The 26,738-nt window shown below is 33.3% G+C and overlaps 1 pseudogene; it reads right to left on the minus strand.

Annotated features, from left to right (window-relative positions):
• Positions 1 to 1,542: 1,542 nt before the first annotated feature.
• On the minus strand, positions 1,543 to 23,246 carry LOC124357250 (annotated as a pseudogene).
• Positions 23,247 to 26,738: the final 3,492 nt, after the last annotated feature.

The following is a 26,738-nucleotide window of genomic DNA, read 5'->3' on the forward strand; positions in this document are numbered from 1 at the left end:
TATTTAATTATCATTATATATATTATATATATATATATATATATATATATATCTCCTTCACAGGTTATTTTACAAATAGAAGAATTTATAGTACTTAATGAAACTACTTAGTAATATAATATGATGGCGTCCTATGACATTTTTATGACGTAAGTAGGCATACATCTGGTACATAGCGTTTATAGCTAAAGAGTATCGGAGTTAAACTGACTCTTATATCATACTTTGCATATTTGGGAGCATTTCAGGTTCGAACTAATTATATTTCCAACGCCATATCTAATTCTGCTTTGTTGCTCTGATCATAAATACAAATAGCGTAGGTCTCGGAAAACTACTTTGACCAAAAAGCGTTTAAGCTCTTCTCATGTCCGGTATAAGATATTTGCTGAGCCTTAGTAGAGTATGTAGCCATGTTGTCCCGACGAGGAAACAATATTTACATACGTAAATCTGAGAAGCCTAGTTCGGATAAAAGGTGTCGTATTTCCTACCATGTAAAACCACTTACGTTGCCACAGTTGAGTTTGCTTTATTGCCCTGATTAGAAAATTATATACGTATGTAGTTCTCGGAAATATACTTCCGTCAAATATACTTCTGGCTCTTTTAATCTAAAAGATATATATATATATATATATATATATATATATATATATATATATATATATATATATATATATATATATCTACATATAATTTTTTTACTTTTACTAGAGTCTGATCTAAGTTATTACCAATAGCATAATTGAGTTTACCTTGTTTCCCGATGGAGAAATATACATACGTAAGTAGCGTTGAGAAGTCTATTATGGCCGAGGGTGAAATCCTCCCTACTCCGATCTCCGGTATAAGGAGGAGAATCCTTATTTAGTTTATTCAACTTTCCAATTATAATCGTTTATAAGGTTTTGTGATTTTGTGTATTGTTGTTTTTTTTCCGGACTGCAGTCTGGAAGTGAGCCATTCTTAAAATGCCAAATCTCAATACCAAGTAAGCTTACCAGTTTGTAGTACCGTATTTAAAAAATTCACAGTTTTGTTCATTAAGGTTGTTTTTTTAATATTGTTAAATAATATTTTAAATTTGTTAGATGTTGTAAATCGGCCCTGCTGCAATCTGGAGTAAATGTTAGACATAACTTCATATTTGCTATCTGAATACATTACTGATCAAGTGCTGTACAAATTAATATTTTGTAACATTTAAATTAAACATATGTTTTAGCCAATTAGTCGAACTCCTGCTGAAAGTGTCAATAGCTGTTTATTGCCAGAAAAATTTGGATGAATACTATAATTTTTTTCAGAATTCCAAAATATTTCAGGTAACATTTTAAATCTATTTCCTCATATAAGCCTTCCACAGATATGAAGAAATTTTGAGAAATTTGAGAAAAAAAGAATCACCCGAATTGGTGCAGCCGTTCTTGAGAGTAGTGCTTAGCAACACAAAATTAGTGATTCATTTTTATTCACAAGAATAAATTGTCCTTAATACAAAATAGTTTCTAGTATAGCTACAAATAAAATCAACTCAAAAATTCTTAAAAAATATTTATTTCTTAATTTACATCATGTAAAAGCACAATTCATTCATATATCCATTATAATAAATAAAGGAAAAATAAGAGGCCTGAACTAATATCCTGCATTAAACCAATTCGATTGCATATAAAAATGCGGACATTTACAGTCTTAACATAATCTCAATAATGTCAATAAATAAGGTGTGGAATTTAAATCATTAGCTCTTTAAAGATGTAGAGAGGATATATAAGTAACAATAAAGGTCAATGTTGCAAAGATTAGATTAAAAAGAGGTTTAAAATTATAAAGATCACTGATGTAAGGGAGAGTATGCTTAGAGCTATTATTTTTATATGTTTAATTTTGATAGTGTGTGCGTGTTAACAGTAGACTTAAAAGGAACTTCAATTTATTACTTTCATTTAAATTTTCCGCTTTGAAACGTATATTTACGGTGACAATGCTATTAATTTTTAATAAATTTTGGCCTCATTTTGGAGAAACTTAATTTGTTCCCTGATGAGTGATGATGGATGATTTTCTACAGTCACCGACTATGGGATCACTCATTTAGTTTTAAATTCTTTCCTTTTCGGCTTAAGTTAGTTACGTAAATTTATTGTGAAAATATTATCTTCTCAGTTCAGTTAATCTTGTGTTTGGAAAACGGAAATCTCCGACACACATTTTTATAAAATATTTCATCGCAATCAATTTAGCATCACTATCAATACAATATCTTAAATTTAAACTCTAGTTTCTTCTTTGATGCATATACGAGCAAAACCACGGACCAAAGAATGAAATACTTTTCTTCCCTTTGTTTTGTGAAGCAGTACATACAGTATATAAAAATTTTGAAGAATATTTTTGCGGTTATGTTGGTAACGTATTTTGACCTCCTTCTAAAAGTACAAAACTAATTCTTCTCTAACTTCATGGAGTGTTCTCAAAGACAAACAAAATCACGTACTTAAGTTGACTCAACAGTTCTCAGGGTTTTGTGTTACTGTTTTAATTCCTTTGTTGAGGAGCCCGGTGGAAGCTGACCTATTGCAGCTCACTATCGAGGGATTTCGTAGGATCTAGGGTTCAGTCATCAAGCAGTCTTAGATGGTTTAAAACGTATTGCAAAGGTGAAAAAGCTCAAAAGGTACCCTGCAAAATAAAAACTTAACTTAATTTAACTTTGAGGTTAAGTGGTAGAGAGGACTTTATAGTCCTAACTTCGCCTCTAATAAAGACATTTTTCATTTCATTTCAAAATCGACAGAAATTGTTACGTGTCGAGGTCTGTTCTTCTTTGCTTCTGCGAAATCAAAACGACCCTTTTTTGATCGAATCGAGACGTGCGATTGAATCGAGTCAGTATTACAGAAGTTATGCAATTTTGGACTTTACCCTTTAAAACGCCGAGAACGTTTGTAACAACCATATATTAAGCAAATTGAAGCATGTACAAAAATATTAAACACGTTGTTTTCCTAACTATTTTTTATTCCTTTTTTGTAAAAATGTTTGGTTATTTTGATAAGATTTTGAATTCCTACATGGATTTGAAGAAAGTATTATTTGTATGCAATCGATGGATTGATGAGGAGCTTTGAGAAGATTAGTTATACAATGAGAAATGGACATGGTAACAACTTGAAGTTTCCTCACTCATATTTTTTGTCAGTGAAACCAGTGTTGAAAGATTTTCCTCTGCACCATATTTCAATACATTATACTTCATCCACATAATAGAATAAAAATATTTTTTGTTTGAGGCAAAGTTATGGGTGAAGGTTAGGCAAAATTATGCTCTTACATTTTATATTAAAATATTATTACATTTATAATAAAGACGTGATTGTGATGGGCGTGTGTGAGTTTTCTTATTTTTCTTTAAATGTCCTAAAGGACGAGTATGGGTGCTCTGTGTAGTCTTTTAAACATCTAATGTATGTATGTAAGGCTTTTTGGACACGTCTTGTTAAGCTGTAGGGAAGTCTGTTCCTGCAAGGTTCTTGGTGGTCCACTCATCGTACTCTCTAGACAATTCTGTACTCAGCACCTTCTTCCAGGCCCCCGTTTCCCCCTGGCGCATGAACTTTAAGCCCTGACTTGCCATCTTTCTGCTCGATCTGGCGGATGTCATCTTCAAAGTTAACGGATTTGTTGGCCCGCATGCTGGAGAAGCTGAGGTGATCCAGGAGTCCGGCCTCTTGGTCTTCTGGGACCTTTTCCCCCAGGAACTCTGCCGTTCTTCTAATCACAGAGACCAGGTCCTAAAATGCGATTTGTTAAAATTATTAAAGACATAATTGAGGATATTAAAATATACTTGAAAAAGTAATAATTTATGATGAATTATGAAATTTATATGGTCAATATTATAAAATAAAATAAAATATTTAAATACAGGTTTTAAGCGGCGCAAAGTACTTTTCTGGAAAATGTTCTACTTAATTAAATTAATCATTGTTCTGATTTACATTTTTTTAACAATCTAACTACTCATGATTTTTGTTAACTATGTCCTCTTATTAAAATTTAATTAAACTATTGTTGAATAGAGTTAAAAAAATTAATTGAATAATAATGTTATATTATTTTTACCTTTATAACTTTTTCAAACTTTGAAACATTTACGTATTACGTACTATCTTTGATTTTTATATGTAGTTTACCTAAATGTAAAATTTTAAATATATTTGGCCAATAACGTATAAGAAGTCACAAACATCTTACCTTCTTCATTTCTTCAAATGTATTGAATAGGACGTTTGGTTCATTTCTCAATCTCCAATATGACAATACGTGGTCCCAGAATGGACTGTATATAACTGTTAAAATATAACAAATTTATGTACATATATATACACGAGTATATATTATATATATAATGAAATATAGTATATTAAAATGGATTTACAAGTGTTATTCATAATGTTATATAATATGCATACATTTATGGTGATAAATTCCGACTTTCGTGTGGAAAACATATTTTTTAAAAATTCCTTTTTAAGATGACACAAAACATTAAAAATCTTATTTACCTATTACCTTCAGAAATTACAGACATTTAAGGAAATAAACGCATGTATTTTTGTATCCAGGTCCAAATAAGAATGGTGAAAGAAAAATTGTGACATTTGTAGTTATTCCGGGAGTTATAAGTTCAGGAAGTGACGTGTTTAAATGATTTATAACAAGGAAATAATACATTTTGTAATAAGAGATTGCTCAAATAAATAATTTTATTATAAGCACAACATAACCCATCAATCTTCCAGTGGTATTTTAAAATATATGCTGCAAAATATCCATATTTATATCTTCAAGTGCCTCCCTGAGGGCCTGATTTTAAGATGTCCCTACACTCCGCATTAAACATTTTAACAGATTTTATTATTTTTAGTAGGGGAACTCGGTGCGGAACTGGATATGACATTTTTTTCGGCTGGAGAGCGCTAGTGCCTTGCGGAGAGACGACGAACTATACCTATAGACGGTCAAGATGATACAGTAACCATCTTCACCAGTTTGGACGGTGACTTGTAAGTTTGTTGTGAGATTGTTGGCATTTTTTGAAATATTTTCTAATTTCGTATCAAGGTAAGTTTCTATCTGTTAATTCTATGCTATTGTGTTTAAGATATTGTTAAAGTGCATGTAATTAGCTATAAATTAAGTATGTAGTAATTATAAATACTTCAGATTTTCGGAATGGTACTAAGTCATAAGCTAAAACATGCAATCAGGCTGGAACGGAATGGGTCAGAACGGGAAAGTATCCCGTGACTTTTGTATTGGAATATGTTTGTAATTTTTTTCTTACGTTTTATTTCAGATCCTGCAAATGTATATTAGGAAGGCTAAGAGACAAAAATGGAATTAAAATGAAATGAGAAAACTCAGTTGAAGATGTTTTGTCATCAGAAATTGGGATTTTGAAGGCTGTTTGCCAATTTAAGGCACAGAATCAAGTGTTGAAAGATACGTAAAAATATTTAGGGACAATCCTGTCTATAGTATTGATAAGCCGGATGGGAAATATAAAAAGGTGTTTACACTGGAACGAGAGGAAGAGTTGGTCTCACATCTAAAGACAGTGGAGATTGTTTTAACTATGAAATATCTTTGATCATTTGTGTATGAATTAAGGCAGACAAAAGTGGATCATTACATAGATTTAACAAAGAAACGTGTCTAGCAAGGAAAGATTGGGTAAAAGGTTTCTTCGCTAGGCATCCATCCTTGTCCATCCATACTTAACATATTTAATTGCGATGAAATTGGCATGTTTGTCAACCCCAAATGTCAGTAGCATTCCAGGAAAAAAGACAAGTAGGGTTTATAACGTCTACGGAACGCTGAGAAACAGTGACATCAGAGGTATATGGATTGTACATGCCTCCAATGCTTATCTTTCTCAAGAAGAAGAAGAAGAAGAGTTTGAACTTAGGTGACCTCCAGGAGGGTGGTCTGAAGGTCACCTTTCGGGTTGGATGAAAGTTGTTTGATTTTATAATTTAATTTCGCAAGTTTATTGAGTTTTAAAAGGTCTCAAAAGTATCGCATTTTCTTCTTATTTTCGGGACACATTCCATCCACACAAATTTACAATTGTTTGAAATGGCAATAGAAAATATAAAGGGGGGTCTAAAGTAACCCGACAGTTTTTGAAATGAAATATCCTTACAAGAAATAATACTTACAATTTATTAAAGTAGTCTATGTATGTACGTAGCTATACCATTTTTATTTATGGAATATGATTCCCACCAACATCAACACAAATCTATATTGTTTTCTAAAGATTTGCCATTATTCGTCGTTGGTATTACAATAATCACATTTCTTATTCAGTTCTTTAACACGGCAATGGTGTGAGGTTTCGTAACAAAAACTTTGCTCTTAAGGTAGCCCTGCAGCAAAAAATTACAAGTAGTGAGATCCGGAGACCCGGCAGGCCATTGGGCATCGCTAAAATGTGAAATGAAACGTCCCTGGAGTTCGTATGAGTGTAATTCAGAATATGCCGTGTGCGCAGTCGCTCCATCTTGCTGATATAGTATGAGTCCAATTCTATTGCCTACTTGTAATGTAATGCAGAAACATATTTCTGACATTTATCACCCACATGTTAATAGATTCCAACAAGGAACAGTTCCGTAACGAGTAACATAGAGTCTGTTACGAAATAACCGTTTCATATCAGTCACAGACTCATTATTTTTAAAGAAAGCTTAAATAACAAAAGCACGATGTTGAACTGTCCAGTACTCCACAATTACTGTAATGGCATCAGCTGAGTTTTTAATTGTTGCAACAATCAAGACTCTAAACAATGGAGAGACAACTCTTTTAAAAGTGTCAGGTTTTATTGGACCACCCTTTTGTTATTCTACTATGTCTGCCGCCTTATACATCGCACAAATTGCAATTGTTAGATGTCACGTTTTTCAACCCTCTTAGTCTCTATTACAGTGAAGAACTCAGGAAATAGATGAGAACTAACCCAGGAAAAGTTGCTACTCCATTCAAAATATCAACAATCTTTCTAGCAGCATTTTTCCATGCAGCAACAATGTCATCTGCCATGATGGTTTCAGGAAAACGGGAATATAACCACCTGATGTTAACGTTTTTCAAGATGCAGATTCTGCAAACCGTAACAACCGACATCCATCTTGAAAATAAAGAATGCTCCACTGAAAAATCCGTACAGAGTTCCCCTGATAAAAAAAGGTGTTATGAATTCCATTACAAATGGATACAGCTTATTTTTCCAAGGATTATTGTTACGTATATTACATACGTTATATTTATGAAATCGGTTCTATATTTGTTTAAATTAATATAATTCTTGATATTTCATCCAATTAATATAAACTTAATTGTATAAAACAATTGAAATTCATCAATTACCAAATGAAAATACATAGGCGTAAAAACTGTTTAGTGTTTAAATGTCTAAAAAAGAGAAGGATTTTTGTACTTTTATAAGAGTAACATACCTTTATCCTCAAGAAATGCTTTGTGAAATAGATCCTGAGGACCGTCATAGTTGTTCCAAAGGCAGAAATGATGGAAGTAGGATATCGCTGCGTCCTTAGGGTTCCTGAACACATATATTATCTGAAACATATCGTACCATCCAATATTGCATATTAAACATTCTTTGTTGCTGTAACTTCTTGTCAATCTTGAAAAACACAATTTTGAGACAATATCATTATAATTATTTGTTACAAAGAAATAAATGTAAAATTAAGAACGCGTGTTTTATAAATATTTATATAAAAATTTTGATATTTTTAAAAGAATAAACAAATAAAAATATTACAAATTGAAGTAACCGAACTTTACAGTAATTAATTTCATACCTGTTTTTGTAACTGGTCATACTGAATATTTGCCGATAAGACTATTAATACCTTACATTGATTAAAATTTTATAGACGATTCAAAATATAATTATTATCCAAATTATAATTATTTATAAAAATATAAATATAATGCTTAAAATAAAAAAATATGAAAATACTGAAATAATAAAAGGAATAATATTGTTTGAAAATTTGATAGATTTAACTTAAATAAAAAAGAGAAGTCATAAATTAAGTAAATATGCACTATAAATAAGATAATACGATTTTAATTTTAGATATTTTATAAATATGAACATATTATTTATATATAGTTTCAAAATAATACACTAAGTATTTCTTTATACAAGCAATGTATGTGCCAGCTTGTTGCCGTAAAATTAAAAATAACAGCCGGCATTTAAAAAGATTAGGCATTTAAAAAATTGTACTTGGATATCTTGAACTTACTTAGTACTTTTTTAAATTTAGTCAGATAAAATATTGGAATACTCGAACGACAGATCAAATATTGAAAATACAAAATCTTATTAAATACAAAAACTACTAAATTAAATTCATTGTATAGCTGTTTGCCACAATTTCTCTTCATATGTATATATGTATGTGTATGAAGTTCATATTTTTTAACTACCCATATTCGAAAAGCTTTCAAACTGAAACTCTTGTATTAACTTCCTGTATTTAATCTTTATTTTACAAATAGATACATTGTGTGGTCAAGATAAATTACAATACACAACATCAAAACATTATCTGAAAAGAACTAACTGGTACTTTAAAAAATACTTGATTATAGAATTGAATGAAAAATTATCTCTTAAAATCTTTAACATCATAAACATAATGTATGTGTATATATATATATACACGCACATAATGTTTAAGATTTTAAAGATCTTACAAAGTAGAATTTCATTAAATTCTATAACCAAGTATTTAAACAAAATTTAAATACAGGAAGGTAATACAAGAGTTTCAGTTTGAAAGCTTTTCGAATATGGCTAGTTAAAAAGTATTTCGAAGTGGGACAAGTTAGAAACATTTAATTGTAGCTTGGTAGCAAATCTAAAGTGCCTTTGAAAATCTTACAACGTAGGGACATTTTGAGCTAATTTCACATTTCCTTGGTGGTAAGAAGAGAGAAATTTTAGATCGCTGTATTATTCTATATGAACTTGTGGTTGGCGCGGTGACCACGACGCGGCGGTTACGGGTTGCCTTAAGGATGTGGTATGGGGATTTCCCACGCTATCGTTCTTGAAGATGGACTTCTCTTACTTTCAAAGTCCCAATTTTTTAGCTCGGAATGTTCTTATATCTAATAGTTGTATAAGAATTATTGTTGTTCAGGTGTCATGTTCCGAATGGATTAAGTAACGAGTTCCCTGAGTTCGGAATGCTTGAGACATAGAAAAACACAATTTAAAAGTTAACGTTAAAAAGTTCAAATTTTATCAGGTGGAGTTAGGTAAGACGCTTTTTCAAACACATGATAGGATCACAAAAAGGCTTAAAGGTGAGTTCCAAACTACCACCAATGGCTGGGCAGGCCTGCTTGCAAAGGATAAGATCGCTCAGCGGTAGCCCACCCCATTTTACTCGATTATTTTCGGAAACTGCCGTACCCAATAGACTGCGGAATTTTTAATTTCTGATGAACCTACGAAAGTAATGGTAAACTAGAGCACGTCACAGTACGACGGACGGGTTTAACACAGGTAGACTCAGATTGTCTCCGCTTCAACTTATATGAGTGCTTCACTTGAAATTCTGGGGTTGGGGTTTTTATTCGTTCATGGACAAATCAAGTACACGGACGGTAAGAGGAAACTAACATTTGGATGCCAAATACAGAACCGATTGATATGTGACTCTCTCTCATATAACATGCGACTAAATTCATGTTAGCGATGTAAAACGTCATTGGGCTATCTGTATAATATACGGCGGCTGTATAATTAACTAGTGCTGTGTGTGTGTGTTTTGCAGAGAAGTAGTAGTTTGACACTAAGAGACACCGTGAGACAGATATGATGTATTGAGGTACGATTTGTGTATCTTTGACACTTAAGTCAGCGAATATCCTATCTTGAGTAGTTTACATAACGTATGAGTGGCCATGTATAAAGATAACCAGTCATCAAGGTTGGCCCTATCAATGCTGAGGCCATTAACCTCGCCTTGTTTTGACGCGGTATTTTGTAATTTAACTTTGAAATTTTGCGAATGTTTTGTCACTAAGTGCAGACTTCTTAGAGAACTTAGACTAAACTTCTCAGTTTCTTAAGGGAATAAATTAGTAGGGTATTTTAAAGCAGCTTTATGAACTGTCAAATAACACTGACTTTAGTTTTGAGCTATACGCAGTCAGGTTGTCCGCCTGGAGAGAGGTCCGTGTGGGTGTCGGAGGAACTACAATGGGCCAGTTTTGTGTGTGTTAGTGCCAATTCCACCGTTCTCTACCTATTTAAATGCATAGTTTATTTCGCTCCCTTTGCGTTGCTGAACGTTATACATCAAATGTCAACTCACTCTGATATGTTACAATGGATTTGTATTATTTTTTTGTTCTATTCTCATTCTGCACTCAGTGTACCCTAAACTAAATTTGTAACTAATGATGATGAATTCACTTAATTTCAAATGTACATAGTAAAAATAAGAATTAATAAAAGTGGTTTCGTTAAAAAAGGATTTATTTTCAGTACTCTTTTTGAGAAGTTTGTGATAGGGCTAACGGAATTGGTTTATTACGAAAACCTGATTTCGATACCAACTTTTAAAAGATTTTATGAAAGAAGCTGAAATACTTAGAAGTACAATATAATAATATTTTATTGCGGTAACAATTATAAAATTGCATACAAACGTCATAAATAAATATTTAAATAATAAAAAGGTAGGCCTAAACTTCATTCACTCACGCACACAGTCACATGGTTCTCTCATTCACTCTCATCTTCATTCTCACTAGACAATCCTGCCACTGCCACACCAGAACCAGAGGATTGATGGTGTTAGTTCTGAATTTCGTCCCAGCGGCTCTCCATAAACTCGTCAACCGAGTAAAACAACCCCGACAGCAAAAGATGTCTTAGTCGAGTTTTAATTTTTTTTTGGTCATTCAATTGTTTGATCTCTTCAGGGAGCTTATTGATTAGCTTGACACCAACCTCAGACGGCAAACGAAGTTGTCCCTGCCTCTAGTCCCATACTGGTGAACGTCCCTGCCTTGAACCAAGTTACACTTAGAACAGCAATACAGGACAACCTCCAGGATATAGAGACAGGGCAAAGTCAGCAATCCAAGCTCCCTGAAGGTGTTTTTGCATGAATCTCTGAAGTTCAATTTTGAAATGATTCGAACAGCTTTCTTTTGCCTTCTAAATACACGTTCGAATTTGTATTTAGAACAGCTGCCCCACAGTCTCAAACCGTATGTCAGATGTGGATATACCAAGCCAAAGTAGGCCGTTCTTAGTATATCCAAAGAGCAGAATTTTGCAAGGTTCCGTAAGGCATAAATGCCTGAGGAAACCTTTGAACAAATGCCGTCAATGTGATCGTCCCAAGTCAGCCCTCGATCTAGGTGCATTCCGAGGAACTTGGTGGAATCAGTTTCTTCTATTAGAACATCATCCGCCATCACGGCAGCGAAGTTGTCAGGTTCTTGCTGCCGGAGAGAAACAAATTGACGACGCTTGATTTGGAACTGTTGGCCCTCAGATTTAGTGTTGAAAAATACTGAATACATGAATTCAGTTCTAAAAATGAGTTGATTTCTAATTCATCTTTTGTTTTTGCTCTGATGCAGAGAGTTGTATCGTCAGCATTGTATCGTGCGGCAGAGATCCATTCGTGCGGCATAATTAAATACAACTGTAATTTTTATGGCTTACGACAACAGAAAAAAAGACGTTTCAATGCCTTGTGTCCGTCTTCTGCTTCAGATGACATATGTACAGTACATGTGCGCGCGATCAAAAAAGGCCAAAGTTGTTCAGTCACGTGTAAATACATTGTTATTTGTTTAATCACCAGCGAACGAGGGAGGGAAGCGGTGGCAGTGCCTGGTCTATATTTGCAGATACGCACACAGGTTTTTCTCGTCCCATCCTTCGCCACCACCCTCACTGGCCAAGACCGTGGGCTCATTAATACTGCAAGTAGTATTTTTGAAAAGTAAAACTCACCTTAGGTTTTTTGGTCCAGATTTGTTTTGGCAGAAGTTGAACAGGAAGATGAGTCTTGATAAATCGCGGAGATGGCGACTTGTTAACTTGATCAATTAGATCCGGTATATCTGCCGAGTTCTCTCCCCACAGAGGTTTGAACCTGAGATCAAGTAAGGAGCATTCTATGAAACAAACAATTACACCGAGTTTTGCATGTAACTCTTCAAACATTGCAGGCTGTGTTTAAAATATTAACTTCTATCATATAGCTCTGTATTTATGAATTACTCATTCACACATAACTATCTAAGTTATTATTTCTCATGTTAAATAACATTTAAAAATAATGTCAGCATCTTTGAACTGGAGACATTCAATGGATATAAACTGTATTTTTAATGGTTCTTAAATGAATAAGCACCGTGGTACACATTTTGGTTCATTCTAAGAAATTCTGTAGCTAAGAAATTTGAGTATTGAAAAGTATGTAGCTTATGGTACGAGTATATTAAAATAGTACAAAGTTGACACTAGAAATAGTGATCACTCTAGAATTTTATTTTAAGTCAACAAACAATATATATCCTAATTAATCGAAGTATGCAAAAAATTGATATGTAATGAACATAATGTGAATGAAAATTCATGATATTGAATAAGGTACAAGATTAGAACAAAATGTGTTTTTCATCTTTATTATATGACTAGATTATTTACTTTATTTTGCGTCTGTAGGAATATGAAAATACTCACTCTAGGAAAGGGAACCTGAGGTATAAATAGAGGGATTTTGCTTTCTCAAAATCCAAATCATTTTTCAGTAACCAAACCATTTCTTGAGTCCATGTCGTTCCTGGAAATAAAATGTTTTAAATAATTTTCTTAAAAAGTGTGTTTTTTTAATCGATACGCAATGAATGTTCATATAGAAAGCATATATATACGAGTACTTTTGCTAATTTCGTATAAGTAAAAAGATATAAACTTTTTTATTTTCTTATATTCATAGTGGTATTGAAAAGTAATCTTACGTCGCTATGGAGGCAACGGTATGGAGGTGCGTCACTATTATTTCAGCTGTATTGTTGTGTATTAACAGGTAAAATTACCATTGCCATTCCGTTGTATTTTCAATTCCTGCTATTAATTTGCAAACTTTCCCCATGTTTATATCGTCATGATGCAAAAATCCTCTGCTTAAGTTGAACTAAAGTTTGCGTCTTGTGAGGCAAAAAGCTTACTTTTGCCTATTATTATTTATACTATGCTAGATTACAATAATATAATATTCTCACCACATTTAGGAAAGGAGATGACCCAAATGTCATCGTGCCTGACCTCCAAGTCCAGAATTTCCTGAGCACACTCCGCGTAAGCTTTGGTAATTACTGTACCAGAAGGCTGGATTCTCACCTCCCCAGCAGGCATAGCCCCCTGGCAGAACTGTTGCAGTTGCAGACCTAGCTGGTCCGCGACCGGCTCGAACTGGAGCGCCATTAATCTGCAAATTCAAATGTAGATCCAGTATAGGAAGAATAAGTTTATCTTTATTTATTTAACTAAGCAAGTCTCGTTATGGTCCTTCAGTAAATTTGGCCTTCAAAATGACAATGAGTATAAACATAGAGTGAATTTTTCACCGTGCAGTTACTAGTTTTTTATAGAGTGAAACTTATAATAACGAACTTATCTCTTCGTTATAATTTAAAAACGATGTTTTAAAAATACATTGTTCGTTAACTTGATATATATAAGCAATCTTACATTTGGGTTTCACGTCTTTGTTACCAACAAAATTATATCAAGTATCGAGAATGATAACCGGTAAAATGAAATTTAACCACCAGAGCAGGGTATGCTTAAAGATCGAGCAAAGACGGATTTAGATAAAGGTTACGGTTTAAATGCAAAGTAAAACGTTTTTTTTTTTATACAATGCTTGCTTTTACCTAGACGTGATTCCTAAGGTTAACGTAATTCATAAATATCATATGAGTGAAATAACCACCATGTGTGGCTCTACAGAATTCTCCATTTTGATGAAATTCAGCACTTTTATTGTGCAGGTTCATTGGCCAAATTTGAATCGGTGTTAAATGGGTTAATATAAATCCTCTGCTACAAGTTATCTTTTTAACGTGGAAGTTCATGGGTGACTGTGAATCCATCCTTCAACTATAAACCAAAATGCTCTCAAAAGGAATAATCGAATGGTGCAAGATCACACGATCTTGCTGTATAACGTCAACTGCTGAAGGGAGGGATCTAAGTGGCACCGTCTTGTCGGAACTACAGGTCTTAATTACATCATAATTACAGGACTGCATTATAATTATAGATAAGCATAACACCAAGGGATTACGAAACAAACTATCATATTCCAATAATGTTCACTATTATTGTATCTATATCACTGGAGTTAAAAAAATAAATGCAATCCCACCGCAAAATAAAAATCCACACCCAACGCTAATTATTGTTAATTTTTTAAATTCCAAAATGCAACAATTTTACTTGATTACATGCCCATTAAGGTAATGAGATGTTTAGTTTAAGAGAAAATAATTTTCTGTACAAAATCGCAATAAATCTTATTGTTTACAAATATTCAAACATGAAATTAGTAACGACGCTGTCGGTGATCTCTTGATTTTAATTCCTGGGTGAATTGACTTTTTATGCATGCAGTTGGAGATGTTTAGTTCAAATGAGTATGTAGGAACAATTGCTGACAAGGATGCATCGAGGTTGATATGTTGTCATGGACACTTCCACTTACTATTAACACATCCAGTACACTTGACAATGGAGAATGACTAGTACTTAAAAAAGACTATTCTATTAATTATCTCCTAAGTCACATCGCAGTTTCCAAAGTTTTTATAATCGTGTTTTTAAGTTTCTACCACTTAAATAAAAGTTTTAAACATTAGTACATTCCTGGGTCACATTAAATCGATCGGTAAAACATATATTAACAATCAGTAACAGCTCATTAAAAATATCAGCTGTTTATCTCCATAGTCAACAATCATTCAAAGTGTTTAGCTGTAGGTCTAATCGAGGTACAAGAAAACTGTGTACAAGTGAGAAGAAATGGAATAGAGTTATAAAGAGACTGTACTTAGTGCGGATGCATTGTTATCGTATCAAAAATAATCTGTCGAAAACAGTTTTAATCATTATTGGCAGAAACCACGAATAATTGTCAAATTGACTTAATAGTAAACTGAAACATATAAACCGTGTAACTTACGTTGATAATTTTGCAAACCATTATTTTAATATAAGCAATGTTATAGATAAAAAAAATAATATTCCTGACAAGGTAGAAGTATTCCACTTCATTGAGTTTATGTGTAAAATTTCAAGTCTATAACGGTTATCATTCTCGAGATGGTCTGTGAATAGACAATCAAACAATCATATAGAAATGTGGTTTTTTCATCCCTTGACAGAAAACAACCGGAACTGTGTCAGAGTACCGAGTAATAGGTTTCAATGACGCTCAGCCAAATTTCATTGTTGGATATAGAACTTCAAAGCTTCATAGAACCCATACTTGTCAGTAGAAATGAAGGTTCATGCAAAAATTAAAGTCTACCGATTTTCCTCTCTATTGCGTTTTTGCAAAATGAATAAAAATGGCAAATGTTACATTTTCATAAGATTGCACTCAGTTTGTTTATAAAATGTAATTATTCGTCTATTTTCTCGGACAGGTAGACCCCTTCGAGTGATAAGCTTTGCTCACGATCAGCCAACAAGTGATTGCCGGTTGTTGGTAGAGAGCAAGAAACAGTCACAAAAAAATGGGTTATGAGGTAGGCCGGAAGTGGCCTAAACATCTGACTAATGTTAATTGGCTGCTTAAGTAGTCGAAGGCTGTGGTGGCTGGCGAAGGTTATCGCTTCATAATACTAACCTATTCTGAGGAACTAAATACCATTATAATGAAATAACACATAATTGTGTGTGAATATTAGTACAAGGATAAACGATAAAAATGGGCACATTCTATGCAATCTATGCATTCTATTCATGGTGCTAGAAATATATGTTCCGGAATTCAACTTATTTTAGGGATCAGAATTAAACTTTTTCTCACATGAATACGTATCCGAAAATGCATACCTTGCGTACTATACCCTCTTTGAAAGTCGGAAAAAGTAATATTTATGCAAATACGTTCAAAGTAATAAATATGTCTCGAAATGTTAGACCGTAGAAACAAGTTTTCATTAAAGTAACATATAAATATCCGCTGTAAAGATTTTCTTATTTTGAGGAAAGCAATTTTGGGTCCAGTTAGAAAAAACTTTTTTTTCATTCATACAGATATTTATAAAATGAAAACTTTCTCTCGTGTAAGAACTGTTCCACCATTCTTGAGACAAGTCAGTTTGAAATATCAAAGCAGTCAGGGGTTAGGTGTTATAGGGCGGGCGGATAAAACAGCCACCTATCTCGTCATTAGTTTGGAATTGATTGTCTTCCCCTCTTTAAAATTCAACCTACAAAATGAAACCCAATTTATATTCTGCTTACATAATGTTCCACCTTAGATTCTACAATATTTAGGTCCCAGCAAGATTATTTTATTTTTGAGTAATATTACTCGAATTGAAATTTTAGAAAACAATTCTTATTTGGGTGGAGTAGTACTATTTTTCAATTTAAAAGAGCTGTAGCTCCAAGAATTTTCAAAAAAACATGCTCCAAATCTCAAATCTTCAACTCTCCAGAGTATCGCCAAAACACCATACATATCCGAAATCAGTGGTTGTTATTCGGAAATCGGAAGATTATCCCTATATTCAATTGTGTCTCACTGCTTTAATCTTTAGACGCCCGTAAGAGGTCAGAAGGGATCATACGAAATCATTGTCTTATTTATGGTGAGATATCCCCAAGATCGGTTATTCGAAAACTCCTTCGAGAAACTCCTCATTAAATTCTGTGCGGTGCAAACGGCCCGGAATTTTGTAACTTCTAATCAGAATATAATCGACCTAACCTAGATTGTTAGGTTACACGCTTCCTTAGCAAGCTTTCTTATTGCAAGAGTTCCAATTTACAAAAAGTTTCAGAACATACCTGAGGTTTTAAATATTTGCTGTTATTAATCCACTAATTCAGAGCACTTACAATTTCACTACACCAGGCTTGGTATCTTGTGTAGTTGTTGAACGTTACTACGTATTCAATACGTATTGTTTACACGTAGTGTTATAAAACTTCGTGTCTTTTGCTGCATATTTATAAGGTTAATCATTTCAGAACTAAAGAACTTTACGTATTAAAATCTTAATACCACCTAGTTCTATCTAGAACCGGAATAATGTGTTGATAAATATTCTAGAGTACACGGATACAGCCTTCCAGGTACAGGGAAAATTGGTGAATTAGTGATAGTTCAGTGAGGGCTGTTTCATGTGTGCGCGCACAAACATACACACTCACTAAAGAACTGTTTCACAGAGAACAAATATTTATTGTTGTTATTATTATTCTGTTTCGTGGTGTTTTATTATGCACAATTATTATAAACAATAGTCAAGTACTGTAAGTAAAAATGAAGATCATAATGAAAAACTTGATAGTTGACCAACATTTAATTAAACTCGATTTAATTTCTAAAAGTGAAGCTTTAAATTTTAAATTTATCGTTTCAAATTTGTGATCTAATTAAAAATGTAGAGAGTTCATAACTTTTGTCATCCACAGATTGATTTAAAATGGCGTTTACGGTTTTATGTACATTGTAGGTGTTTTGCCATTCTAGTTTTACACATGCTCGTATTACCGCCCTTTCTTGCCTTCTTTGCCTTTTAAGTGTTATAAATCTGCATGGGTAATGACATAACATTTAGGATTTGGCATTGGGGAAGGTCGCTTCATGCATCATAAACCCCATTTAGTGAGCTGAAGCAGTTATTTAGACACAATGAAATCTGTGTACTTAATCTCCTCACGTATTTTTATAATAGTTTAACCCCATATAATACAAAATTACCGATACATTTGGATTGATTTATTCTATCTACTAAATGATTATTAAACGCAGATGGAAATGAACGTACATTATGGAAAAACTGATAGCGTATAACTGCGACTGCGCAGAAACATGTATATGACTGACTGCATACATAAAAGGCTGCAACCACTGTAATGTCAAATTAACATTTCACAGGGTATTCAAACTATTCGTTAGATTACGATATTTAAAAGTATTATAAAATAAGATAGATTTCAAGCAGTAAAATGGTGGAAATAACTTTTTTAAATATCTGTTACCATATTTTATTATATTTATAAATAAAGCACAGACTATATCGAATACAGTTGCCAAATTTTAATCCATTCATACAAAGGTATTAACGTTTAAAATTTAAGGTTAACGCTTTTGTACATGAAATTAACATATCGATTTTAAATCTTAAATTTTAGATTAAATATAACATGATTTAATTATATTTACTACACAACTTGTGGTAAAGTTTGCTCAATATTAATGAATTAGGGCTATATGAGATCCATAAACAAATTAATATTAACCAAGAATACATATTACTTTATTAATTAAATCTTTTTTTATTAATCAACCACAAAACTTTAACCAGAAATATTGTTGGAAGCTTTGAACACCCTACCAAAGTCTTACTATAACTTTTAGAAATGTCACCGGTATAACTTAATGGTTCTTGGCCTGGTCCTAAGGCCATAAGGTCGTATTATGCATAAAAATTGAAGAATTAAAAGTTAAATTATACAGCTCACTATTAAAATATCTTTATGCATCAGGACAGAACTAGAAATATGTGGTTTTGTCGAGTGTAATTGTCAATACCTAAAAAAGTTCGCAAAAACTTCATATTAAATTTACTATGAATACTACTTAAATTTGATGGTACAGGTTTCGATCGCATTGTTAGTGACTAAGTAGTATAAATAAAATTTATGTGGGTATAAGATTTAACACTCTAAGGTGAAAATTAACAAAGAATAGCAGAATTTCATAAGTATTAAAAAATGGTGACTCAATGAAGTCTGTATCAATGAATATGCACAGCCCACTCATATATACTTCATCATTGCGGCGAGTTGCATTTTAATTTTGGGAATTTTAATTACGTCACTATAAAGAAAATATATACATATAAATGTCTCAAAAACCAACTTCAGGCAATTCCTTCGAATCTTGTAATTTACTTCCGGTCTAAGATATTTATATAATATCACTTATGGACTAGAGTTTGCCTTATTGTCAGATGAAGAAAATAAATGTATATACGTACGACTGAGAAATCCTACGTCTATGGCTTTTTCATCAACGAACCGATAAATATCCATCCGACTATTGAAACTCAGTTCCGGCTTAATGTATTTACAGTGCCACAGTTGAATTTGCTTTGTTGTTCTGATATCGCAAATATATACATTCATTCACAACAGCGTTTACTTCCGCCCCTTGTAATTTACAAGGATTTGATATATTCAGTGCTATAAGTTGAGTTTGCCTTGTCCATCGTAAAGACGGCATAACAACAGTATAGAAGCCAACCGGTTTCGAGTACCTTATGTGAAAACAATGGCATCTTTATTCATAGGGTGGGTTTTATAACAGTGTTTAAATACATTAGTTGTTTTATATTCTTTACTGGCGCAATTTTTTATTTGCTATCTCCTCTACACTACAAGTCATATTCTAAGATTTAAATTTAAAAAAATGTTTCGGCATCTTTGACATACTTCAGCTGAAAGGATAATCAGCTGTTTGGTGTCAGTTTAATTTACATTATGAAACATAAATATTAAAGTTTTTCCGAATTCTAAAATATTTCAGGAACCCTATCCGAACTTACTCTTCTTTTGAGCCTTCCTCGGATAACAAAGAATATTTTACAATAAAGAATTAGCCAAATTAGTTCAGCTCTTGAGATTAGCGCTTAGCAACCCATTTAGTGATTTCATTTTTATTTATAAGAAAATAAACAAACACTAATAACTAACATTTTGAGACGAATTTGATTGAATTATGATTGAATTTGATTGCACATAAAAGAAGAGTTATAGAATGTTAGTTACTGAATGTAACTAATAGTTCAAAGACTAGTTGCACCAAATTCATTACAAGACTTCGTGACTTCCAAGGAAGTATAGAATATTGAAAGACCAACTTGACTATACAAGGCATCGTGTCATCCAAGATGAGAGAACATCTTACTTTACAGAAGACTAACCTGACATTACAAGTGGACATAAGTTGAGGCTGAAGACCGGCTGTATCACACCCTCGCCTCAGACCTCCTCATAATTCTAACTAAAATTACCTGAAACGGAAGTCTTCGTCACAGGCTTGAATGATAACACTTTGAGTAAAACTCAGTTTTATATCTACATGAGAATATGAGAATACTAGAAGTGTTCCTGCGTCTCATTGTTTTCTGTGGTATAAAGTAATTGTGGATGTCATAAAGTACCATTCAACCAGACCACTCAGGTGTTTTATCTTTATGTATTTAATAAAAAGGGATGATTTTTTTCTTATTGTTATTTGACCACATTACCACGCAGTTCCAGAAAATAAAACTAACAGAATGCTCACTAAAAGAAGCTTTTTTAACGGAAGATTATGTATGACCTTACTTTAACTACTGTGGATATTTAAATGATTATTATAAGAAAATGTTAAATACATACCTAAAAGTACAGTCACAGTCAGTCTGAAATCGCTAGTTAGTATGGAAGTGAAATACGAGAACGGTTTATCATTCGAACTTGACAATGTGCTGATTACACCGAGGTCGCTGTACTGCATTCAAGGTCGAGTTAAATAATGCTTGTTAAAGTTTCAATAGACACTAATTTGTAAATAACAAGTGGCGTTAGTAGTTATTTTCGTTCTATGCAATAATCAATGCCATTCAATGTAATGAACGTCTTTGTATATAATGTTTATAAAATTAGTTTTAATATAATAATAAGTAAGTAATATCTGTAAGTAGTAGAAAGTTTAATCTGTGTAAGTAGACAATTTTTGTTATTTATTAACTCAAATTTCAGATAAATAATTCAAATAACGATGTACTAATAATGACTATATCAATCACCATAATATTTTGTGTGGCTCATGAAGTACACTTAACAACTTTATCTTTTTTCAAAGATACATTAAAAATGATAATTTATAAAACATGCAAGGAACATAAACACAGTAGATTACATAGAAATTATTAAAGTTTTATTCATATTCCATTTAATATTGTTTATATTCAAATGTAAGCGAACCCATTACTAACTTTGACTCTCACGATGTTATGCCTCTTTTTTACACATATTTAGAATAGATATCTCCATTTTATCACTCGACTCAAACATTTCTTTCACTCATCACGTAACAAGTCAACAACAAACCCAAAGTTGCATCGGTAGCTATAATATTGTCGACCACTTCCTTCCTGTATCGGATAACACTTGATGGACTAAAGTGACTATCACAATGCCAATGCTGCACCAGACTCCCTAGTTTCCTGAATATGTGTATAGTTTTACAACTATATTCTATTTGTAAATCTTGGTTCTTGTTTCTACCTTTCTCATTTACTTTCTTACCATTTTATTTTCATCGCCACAATTTTATAACTTGCTTTAAGCTGATGAGCAATAACTCGTGTAAAGTTTCAATTGTTCTACATAATAACTAGTTTAGAAAAAAAATCCATTAAGAGTCAATAACAGCTAAGCTTTGCTCAAACAATGATAAGAAGTTGACCGAGTTATCACAATGCAACGACGGCTCGCAGCGTATCGGTCCAATGGAGGCTACATTCTTATGATTGCTGCACATTATCGCCTTGTCCTCGACCTGAACTGCAGTGGAACAGTTCCGGTTAATCTAACATTACACCACTAGACCAGTTGAAACTACTGTGTGTTACACAACAGCTTTGTTGTTATATAGTTGCAAGCTTTAATAACAATACACTATTTGTAAATAGCCATAACGTCGATAAATAGATGGTTAAAATATCCATTAAAACCTTGTAACAATAAAATCTGTAAGATATAAAGAAAACGTGCTATGGCGGAGACTGTAGTGGTTTAGGAGTCATGCTAAATCTGAGAGATTTACCGATTAATCAGATTTAAATATACCTAAATAAATAGGACATATCTCTGTTCTAATCAAATTTGTCGGGATCTTTTATCCATTGAAAAATTTTTATGAGTTATTTTATTGATACTTTTACTCCAGGCTAATAGTGGAAAATATCCTTAAATGTTCCCGTAAAAACAGTTTTAAACTTCACAGTGGATCTTTTTCTTTCTTGTGGTCAATTATAACATATATACATTTTCATGGGGTCATTCAGTTCACACACATAACTTAGATTGAATGCATAAGGAAACCATATCCGTAAGAGTGTTTTCCAACATTACTGATCTTAAAAATAAATTAAATTCATTATTGAATTGCTGAACTCAGATACATGGTGAATGATGTAGTTTATTCAAACGTTTCAAATAGTTGATACGATTAAAAAATCTTTTTATTATTTTTTTTATTTCTTCCCACGGTATATAACCATTTAGCCTATGACTAAAAAATGGCTTATTTATCTAGGTATAAGAATAACTTAAAACTATTTTGTTTACATACAACATGCAATCAAAAACTTCCAGTTTACCAAGACAATCTTAACAAGACTACATTGCTATTGTAACAATGAAAATGGTATTAACAGAAACAATCGAATATCAAAATGCATAATATCAACAAAACAATAAGATAACAATACAGTAACAACATAATAAAGACTAGTAACAAAATAAATAATTTTAACAAGACAAGAGAATAACAATAACAAGTTACATCACAACAACGTTACTGTGTTTGTCTTTTAAAGTTATTTTTAAAATACATCCATTTTTTAGTATACATCCATGCCACTTACCTGTGTATAGGGAGATAACGTTTTGCTGACTACGGAAGACGGTCTGCTACAGTCTGTACAGTCACAGATCGGTACTATCAAACTGATAAGAGCTCACTCAACTACTCCCGCCAAGCCGCCAAGGCCGTACGGAGCTGTGTGCCAATTAGTAGTGCTACTTGCACCATTACACTGTACCAGAAGGTGGCTAATACCGTTTATGGGTTCTAAGAGGAAATACATTTTCCGTAATTCCATATAATCAATTTCAATGAGAGATAACATTCCCTCCAGCTCGTTTGTCCAGAGACTAGTCCCAATTGAAGTATGTAACTCACAAGTTGTTATTACTACGGTGTGGTGGAATTGCAGAGGAAGCAATAATTAGCGGCGGAATCAAAATCATTACTAGTATTTTTTCAGATTAATTATATAGTCACGTTTGATCATGGCTCGGTTAACAATTGCTCAGTAATTCGCCTGACAACTCTCATAACCTCAGTATAATGATCTAGTAAAAAAATATAGTAGATCATTAAGTCTGATGAAGCAGATATAATGATAATCTTGTATCCGCATAAAACAGATTGAGTAAAATATATTAATATTAATTTAAACAAAACTTTAAATAACGAGTCTGACACCCACTAAAATTGGCTTATCATAGTATGTTTACTGAGTTCTATGGAATAGTCATCAGCAATAGCATTCCATTATTGTTTTTTATTAATGATATTTTAGTAAAGTTCACTTATTTATTGAGAAAATACTTTAAAAAAGCAACTCATTGTTATTTATTGTGACTATAAATTCCTCGTTATCACGTTAAACACTGCAAAATCTGATTATTATTAAAGAACACATTCTTACAGTAAACGAGCACACTTTAATTGTCAGAATAAGAAGATAGGAGTATTTGTAAGTTATAGATTTAAATCCCAGTATAAAAATATGAAGGAAACAGGATTTTCCGGACAAAAACTCATTAAAACTCCGTTTGGAGATCTGCAATCTGATCTCATTCTCAGGTGAATAACTAACCTAACACGTAACAATTTAGATTAAATAAACAAACCATACCACAGCGTCGTGACACGCATAAGTCAGACACATTGAACAGTGCAGAAATGTACTGTGTGCCGTCATTGTATAACTGAACGATAGAAAACTTCCGGAAACATCCTGTTTTCCTCACAACTCCACCATCGTAAAAAAGCTTCAAACGAAGAACTGATCAGAAATAGCTCTAATTCTTCACTCAAAAGAACTGATAAGCTCACCACTACAAATAGTTTTTAGCTACAAAGAGCGCATTTCTTGAATGACCCACTTTAATGATACGTGTATTTTTGTAATTTAGTTCTTTTCCGAACTTGGTGTCCTCCATTCATATAAACGTCGTCGTATACAATGAGCATCGCAAGACATCGGTAAAGTTTAATAAATAATCTTATCATGTGACTATATTTTAAAATTCTTGTAAGTCACATGTAAGATCACTTTGTAAGTCGACTATAAATATGCCTTTGTGACTAGAACAGTCAGTAAATAGATGTCCATAATAAAGGGATTCTGGCAAAGAAGGTTATTGTTAACTGTTATAGTGCAGGTCGTATGTCGTTGGAGATTATGGGCTCCTTTCCCCTTAATTATCAAGTTTTTTGTCTTAAGTTAACTTCATAGAAGGTGATATCGCTGCATAACTCAGTCCCTGCCAAATTATGTACCTATATGATCTTCCACACTACCGTGCTACACGTCCTATTTCTGGTTACACCATCCTAGTTTGATCTTGACAGGCTACAAAGCTTGTGTAAGTAATCGTCCAGGTCTAAAGAACAGTGTCGTCAGTGCGCGTATAAAGACTGCTTAGGAAGAGAATGCCGGTACTCGAGATGGTGGAAAACAGTTACTTACAAAGTACCAAGGGATTTCTGCTTCCCCTTACAATTCTACACAGGTATTATATTTATTTCGTTCGCATAATATTTAGTCGCTTCTCAGGAAGTTTATCCAGAAGGCGAGGAAAGAGACATTTGGATATCAGTGTTGACATGTGTCATGGACTCCCATGTGAGCTGTAAAAGACACGTTGTGAGTCTTACGCCCTCGTGAGGTAAATGGGTTGTCTTCTTTCACTGATTTGTGCATTTTGCGAAAGGGATAAGACAAGTATTAATATAATAATAATGACGTCTTTATTTGCAGCGATTTTCAACATTACATTGTTGTTTTTCAAAATAACTGAAGTCATACATGTTTTAATCAAGGCACATACAAATCTATATCATCATCCGAGAAATATAAAATTAAACTATTAATCTAACCTAACTTAAACTAATCTAATACATTACACAGCTATTTAGAGGTGAAACACTCCTCCTCCAAAGCCAGTCTGAGATTGTCCTTAAACGAGGAATATCCGTAAGCCTTTAGACTGTGAGGGACACCGTTGTATATCTGGGGGCCAAAGTATCGAAATCCATTCCTCCCCATCTCCAGCCTGACCCTGGGCACCTCCAGCATGGCGTCCTGCCGAGAGTGACAGTCCCTAATCTCAGCCCGGGTCTGTAGGTAAGCGGGCTTTCCCGTCAGCAACACCTTGTGAACAAGGCAAGCCACCTGGAGTTTGAAAATGTACTTTATCGGGAGGATCCTTGCTGTACGGCGATACTGGCTAACGTGATCAAATTTTCTCAGGCCGTACACAAATCTTACAGCAGAGTTCTGTAACCTATCAATCAGGACCGCACCCTCAAGGGTCAATCTTCCCCCAAATACAGGAAGAACATAAACAATAACTGGGAAAACCACAGCTTTGACAATCTTCAGTTTCACTTCCTCCTGGAGTAACCCCTTAAACCTAAACAACACTCTTAAACTATTCATTACACCACGATTGATATTTTGAACATGGTTCAAGAAGGTTAACTGCTTGTCAAAAGTAACGCCAAGGATTTTTACTGTGTCTGAAACCTGCAAAGGAACACCTCCCAAGGAAAATAGCAAGGGTCCATTACCAAGAAAGACTGCATTTGAAGAAGGGTAAAAATTAACAAGTGAACACTTTCTTGGATTCAACTGAAGCCCGTGATCGTCAGCCCAGAGCCTGACCCTCGACAAATCAGCATTAATCTGCTGCATTGCCAAGGAAGACTGTAATGGAGGATATGACAACACAAGCTGAGTGTCATCAGCGTAGGAGTAAAGGGAACAGAATGATAACTCAAGATTAAGATCCGCAGTATACAATAGAAACATAATAGGACCTAAGCAGCTACCCTGAGGAACCCCTGACTCCTTGAGAGCAATCCCTGAAAGACGATCATTCACCCTGGTTACCTGGGTTCTGTCGATCAGATAAGAGCGAAACCACATTGTTGAAACCTGATCAAAACCGTAGTAATGCAGCTTAGCCAAAAACATATCAAAATTCACTGAAGATAATCAGATAATCAAGATAATCAGTTATTATGGGTGGGATGAAACAGTTATTATTGAGGGTTTAAACAGCGTAGTCTCATACAATATCGGGTGATAGGGAATCATGTCTTCATAGATTGATTGTGTTCCTTGTGAGTTTGGGTTAGAACTTGACTTCTAACCTGTTCATAGAAATATCGATAAGCACAACCATGTGAACTGCAACTATGTGGAGTATAATAGTACAAGAGATACAGAGGCTGTAATAATGTCGATCTTATTCCTCCTTT

The sequence above is a fragment of the Homalodisca vitripennis genome, chromosome 3, assembly GCF_021130785.1.
Source record: "Homalodisca vitripennis isolate AUS2020 chromosome 3, UT_GWSS_2.1, whole genome shotgun sequence".
In the NCBI taxonomy this organism is placed as follows: domain Eukaryota; kingdom Metazoa; phylum Arthropoda; class Insecta; order Hemiptera; family Cicadellidae; genus Homalodisca; species Homalodisca vitripennis.